General features: G+C 39.3%; 1 protein-coding gene across 2 annotated transcripts in view; it reads left to right on the top strand.

Moving 5' to 3' along the window:
* The first annotated feature begins 784 nt into the window (after positions 1-784).
* The window catches only part of G2E3 (G2/M-phase specific E3 ubiquitin protein ligase), a 67580-nt gene continuing 62364 nt past the window's right edge, over positions 785-6000 (top strand). Inside the window, exon 1 of one of the 2 annotated variants that reach the window (XM_044231599.1) lies at positions 785-908. The gene's annotated coding sequence lies outside the window, so the exon portion shown is untranslated. The remainder of the gene's footprint in view (positions 909-6000) is intronic. The other variant, XM_044231601.1, reaches the window with a different exon arrangement.

Below are 6000 nucleotides of genomic sequence, written 5' to 3'. Positions count from 1 at the left end.
ATCAGAGTTGTTTCGTTTCCTTTTTAGAGGGGTTTGGGGCTAAAAAATGTTCAGTCTTTTCTTTCCTTTCTTATAGATCCCAGACGCCCCCCCCCCCTTCAGAAGCAGTCTTTGGTAAAGGAAAATGACACTGTTCCCCTAAGACTCTCACAGGACAACTATGTAATAATATGTAAAATAGTCTCTTATCGGAGGCGGGGGGTAAAAGATTTGTCGCCTTCTAACACTTACCCTCAAGTATTTTATTTGGTACCGGGAACGCGTCAGACCACCACTTACTTTCACAATTTGTGATTGGAATAAGCGTGATTGGTGCGCTTGGCTTTTTGTCTTCCTCAAAGAGGGGAGGGGAGGTTAAATGTTCTGACTGTGCGGGAATTGAGGCGGCCCAGGGAAAAAGGGTTTGCGCAGGGTTTGTTTTTTCCTCTTCGCTGTAGTTGTTTGCGCGGGGGCGATGGGAGGAGTAAAAACGTCAGGGCCCCATTAGTGCTTTTATTCTCTCCAGTCCCTGAAGGAACTAAACTTCAGTGCGTCTCTGTCCATTTCATAAACAAGAATATCCTTTCAAGAGTCACCGGGCAGAAACGCCGACTCTACGTCAGGTCTGTTCTGTGACCTGTGAAGTAAGTACACAGACAAAAGACACTGAAGCGCAAGCAGCGTAACAGAGTTATCGCACTCCTCCAGAGAAATGCGGGGCGCGCTTCACCCACCCCCATGTCCCCCGTAGCCGCGGACCCCGCCCCACAGGAGGCGGAGCCTAGCGCACCTTCCGGATTGCAGGCGGAAGTCGACGAATTTGAATCTCGTGGACCGTTGGATGGGGCTGCTCGCGGTCGGCTTTGCGGCTCCGCGAAAGAAGGGAAAAGTGACACGACCGTTCTGGAACTTGTGCCCAGCGCGCCTTGGTGAGTGAATAGAGAACGGGAAGTAACTGGTTATTCCAGGGACAGAATTCGGGCCGTTGGATGGGACAGGGGTCGACAGGCGGGACAGCGCCGCGGAGGCCTCCGTGTGCCTTTGGGGGTGTCGGGTGGTGGGGTTGGGCTGGAATTCGGGGCGCTGGGAAGCGTCTCCCAGGACGGCGCACACGAGCCAACTCGGAACATACTGAGGATTCCGAGGTCTCCCGCCCCCGAGATTAAGCCTTATTTAATCTTTCTGGTAAACACAGTTTAGTGTTTCCGCCAGTTGGACTCGAATGCTGAAGCTGAACAGTAGTTAGATCTAATTGCGAAAGCGTTACGGCAGGTAAGAGAATCTTCCTTTATTAAAGATGGAAGGTTGGGGCAGGTTTAGAATGAGGAGATGCTGTACTGTACTTGGCTCCGAGTTCGTCCTAAGAGGGATACTCAGAGTAGCCTTTATTACTCTGGACCGCAGGGGAGTGACAGTCTTTGAAATGCCCGGTGGGGATTTAAACTGAAATCTGAGCATCCTTTGTATATAAAACCCGGATATTTTTCTTTCACGATCTACATTTCTCTTGTACCGCAAAAATCCGAGGCTCTTGGTCATTTAAACTGACTACAGTAACAGCGGTAAGTCATAAAGGTTTTAGTTTGGTAACAATAGGGATAAGGTTTAGCTAATTCCACGGATCTGCCTTTTCACATCCTCCATTCATTGGCCAACAGGGTTATTGTCGAGTTATTATGGAAGCATTCTTCTAATGTTTCCAGAATTGGATTTTCTTTATTTTTTGTTTGTTTTGTTTTTTTTGTTGTTGTTTGTTTTATTTTATTTTATTATTATTATTATTATTATTATTATTTTTTTTTGGTGATGAACTACCTCAAATCTCAAACGCTGTTTAACCACATAGGAAAGTCTGCCTTCTTCTGGAATAGTTTAAATGTGTACCCTACATCTAAAATATAAATGAGTTTAAATGTATAGAAATTTCACATCTTGCCTTATTGAACAATCAGACTAATATTGTGTTGTTTTATAGAAACCGATATTTTATGTTCCTTTTAAGATTTTAACACCAAGGTATCGTACCATAAAAATGTATAAATATCTTTTAAAAAGTAGACATTTCTCATCTATTACTGGCTGCTCCTACTTTCCCATCCCTGCTAATGAACTTTTGTTCATTCATTAAAATAGATTTAAATATTCAGTATTTATTATTGTCGAGATTTGTGTAAGATTGCAGTGGAGACATTAGCTGTACTTTCCTAAGAATTGCAGACAGCTGTTCTGCTCATTTTACGCGAGCTACCAGAAAATAGTAATTTTAAAAAATTAGTTTCTACATTTTAATATGTTTCTTCGCCTTACCTGGACTTTTTCTTTTATATTTGCTCTATCTACCTAAATCATTAGCGAATTTCAAATTTTATTGTGTACATATTACCTTGAAGGGTTCGTTAGGTGCTGATGCCTACACTTAAAAATAAAAGATTTATTTATTTAGGGGCTCCTGGGTGGCTCAGTGGGTTAAAGCCTCTGCATTTGGCTCAGGTCATGATCTCAGGGTCCTGGGATTGAGCCCTGCATGGGTCTCGCTGCTCAGCAGGGAGCCTGCTTCCTCCTTCTCTCTCTGCCTGCCTCTTTGCCTACTTGTGATCTCTGTCAAGTAAATAAATGAAATCTTTAAAAAAAAAAAAATAAAGATTTATTTATTTGAAAGTGAGAAAGTCCCAAGCAGACTCCATGCCCAGTGCAGAGCCCATTGTGGCCTTGATCTCCCAGCCCATAAGATCACCACCTGAGTAAAAACCAAGAGTCAGCAGCCCAACCAACTACTTCCCGCTGACAAGTTTTAAGAGCACTGACTTGGTATTTCCTAGAGAGGCATTATAATATACTGTTAAGGGCAGGGAACTGGAGTCAGATTGCCTCAGTTCGAATTTCATCTCCACCAGTTGGTAGTTGTATGACCCAAGCAAGCTGCTTTATCGTTCTGTGTTTCAAATCCCTGACCTGTGTTAATGGGATAATAACAATACCTACCTTGTAGGATTATTGTGAGAGTCAAATGACTCAACACATAAAAAAATCTTAGTGTGTGGCACATAGTAAATGATACATATATCTTCGATTATATTTAGTTACTTAGCATTGTACAAGCAACATTACATACATTATCTCAATCTTCACATACAACATTGCAATATTTACTATTTTCAGATAAGAAAATGGAGGCTACAAGGGTTCAGTCCTTACACAACTACCAAAATGTTTGAACCAGGTTCAGAAACTATATTTAATTATAAAGTTTATGTCTCTTTTTTTGTCATTATTATTTTAAATAATGCTTCCAGCCTCTCAGCAGTCCATCCTTCCAAATACTGCCTTTTACAAATCTCTGATCACTCCTCTTTGTCTACCACATATAATTCAAGATTTCTTAACTTTTTCATTTTTTACGCCCTTGTCAGTCTAGTTCCAACCTCTGTTTGCAAGTTTCATAATACTCCACCACTCTTTTCCAACCTGTGATGTTTCTATCTATACTAGTACCATTGTCCAAATCTGTTCTCTTTCATTTATATATATATATATATATATATACTTTGCCATCAACTTTTTTAGGTCCCTGTAAGATTTTACCCAGTGTGTTTCCAATACTTTCCTAGACTTCCCCAGGCGGAGTGTTTTCTCAGTGCAATTTAGTTGTAAACATAGCACTAGACTGAGAGCTCTTGTCCTCTTTTTTATATCTGCAATTCTTGGTACAGGAATAGTGAGTGTCTTTGTACTCTGAAACTGTGTATGTTTCGTGAGTGCTTGTTATTTTAACAATTTAACACATTGTGTCTTGTGAAATCCTGAGGAAGGTTGTTTTGTTTTGTTTTTAAACTTTTTTTCTGAAGTGATTGAATGTAATTCTGGATAGTTTAGTAGAGATTTTAGTGATACCATATGGTTTGTAAATTTCACAAATACGGAAAAACATGTATAGAAATTGTAGGTTCGGAAGACATTTCAAGTGGTAAAAAAAAATTACAAGTACTATTTACTAACATTCACAGAACTCCAGATGCTTTATACATGCTTTCTCACTTATTCCTTATAGTGACTTTACTATTATCCCCATATTAAGATGAAGAAACTAGTCATCAAAAGATTTAGTAACTTAAAAAAATTTTTTTTGCATTTAATTTTCTCCTGGTGGAATTTTTTTAGAGTAAGAATAAATGTTTAGTGTAATTAGATAGTTAACTATATAATTGAGAGGTACATACATGAGTATTCATTTCTATGTTAATTCAATTCTAAATTAAGAAAATATTGGGGAGTGAAAAAACAGCAAAATTTGCCTTTCCTTTTGAGTTTGAATAGCTGTTACTTGATCTCTTTGCCCATAATAATTTCTTTAAAAAGCTGCCCCAAAATATAGGGACATCATGCTAAAGACCATTGGGTAGGGTTTAGTCTAAGGAACTTATGATCTAATATGCTCCCATTCCACACACCTTCTCCAGCCAAAGTAGTACCAGATATTTGAATAAGAGCTGAATATCTAGACCACTCACATTATTTCTTCTTGAATTTTGGAATTGAAATACCAAAAACTACTGGAGCCAAGCCAGAAAGGTCCTTATACTGCTGAGACCACAGTGAAATCATGAATAAGAAAGTGTGGCATACGAAGCCAATAAACAGTGGGGGAGGGCAACGTGTTTTCCAGAGACTAGTTATAAAAGTCAGTCAAACTGGGGCATCTGGGTGGCACAGTCGTTAAGCGTCTGCCTTTGGCTCAGGTCATGATCACAGGGTTCTAGGTTCAAGCCCCAAATCACACTCGGCTCGCTGCTTAGCAGGAAGCCTGTATCTCCTTTTCCTACTCCCCCTGCTTGTGTTTCCTCTCTTGCTCTGTCTCTCTGTCAAGTAAATAAAATCTTTCTTTTTTTTTTTTTTTAAAGATTTTATTTATTTGACAGATCGCAAGTAGGCAGAGAGGCAGGCAGAGAGAGGGAGGAAGGGAAGCAGGCTCCCTACTGAGCAGATAGCCCTATGTCGATGTCATGCTCAATCCCAGGACCCTGGGATCATGACCTGAGCCGAAAGCAGAGACTTTAACCCACTGAGCCACCCAGGCGCCCCAAGTAAATAAAATCTTAAAAAAAAAAAAAAAAAAGTCAGTAAAACATAACTCTATTGCTTTTCCTTTTGTTGTTAAGACTATTTTTTTAGAGTAGTTTAAGCTTGATAGCAAAAATGAGGGAAAGATAATGATTTACCCCAGACATGCATAGCCTCTCCCATTATCTATATACCCCACTAGAGTGGTACATTTGTTGAAATTGTTGAACCTACACTGACACGTGATAAGTACTCAAAGTTCGTAGTTGAAATTACAGTTCACTTTTGATTTTGTACATTGTTTGGATCTGGACAAATGGATAATGACAAGTGTCCATCATTATGATATCATACAGAGTATTTTCACTGTTGTGAAGATCCTCTACACTCCCCACTTTTCCCAACCACTGATCTTTCTATTGCCTTCAGAGTTGTGTCCTTTCCAGAATATCCGATAATTGGAATCATACGGTTTGTAGCCTCTTCAGATTGCATTCTTTCACTTTGTAATATGCATTGAAGTTTTCTCCACATGGCTTGTTAGCTCATTTATTTTGATTCATAGTTTGTCTGGATGATCCATAGTTTACATTAACCTACTGAAGGACATCTTAGTTGCTTCTAAAGGTTGGCATTTGTGAATAAAGATGCTGTGAACACATTAACGCTTTGACTTTGACGTAAGTTTTGACCTCCTTTGGGTAATTACCAAGGAGCATGATTGCATAACTGAGGTAAATTCCACTTGTTGTGGTGTATAATTTTTTAAATAAATTGTTAGACTTGATCTGCTAATATTTTGTTGAGGTTTTTTTGCATCCGTGAGAGATAATGGTCTGAAATTCTTTTGTGATGTCTTTGACGTTGGTATGAGGGTAATGATGATAGTTTATAACTTCCTAAACTAGGAAGTATTCCTTCTGCTTCTATCTTCTGAAAGAGGTTGTAGAGAATTGGTATAAT

This window comes from Neovison vison, chromosome 13 (assembly GCF_020171115.1).
Source record: "Neovison vison isolate M4711 chromosome 13, ASM_NN_V1, whole genome shotgun sequence".
Classification (NCBI taxonomy): Eukaryota; Metazoa; Chordata; class Mammalia; order Carnivora; family Mustelidae; genus Neogale; species Neogale vison.
This window is presented reverse-complemented; position numbering and strand designations above follow the sequence as displayed.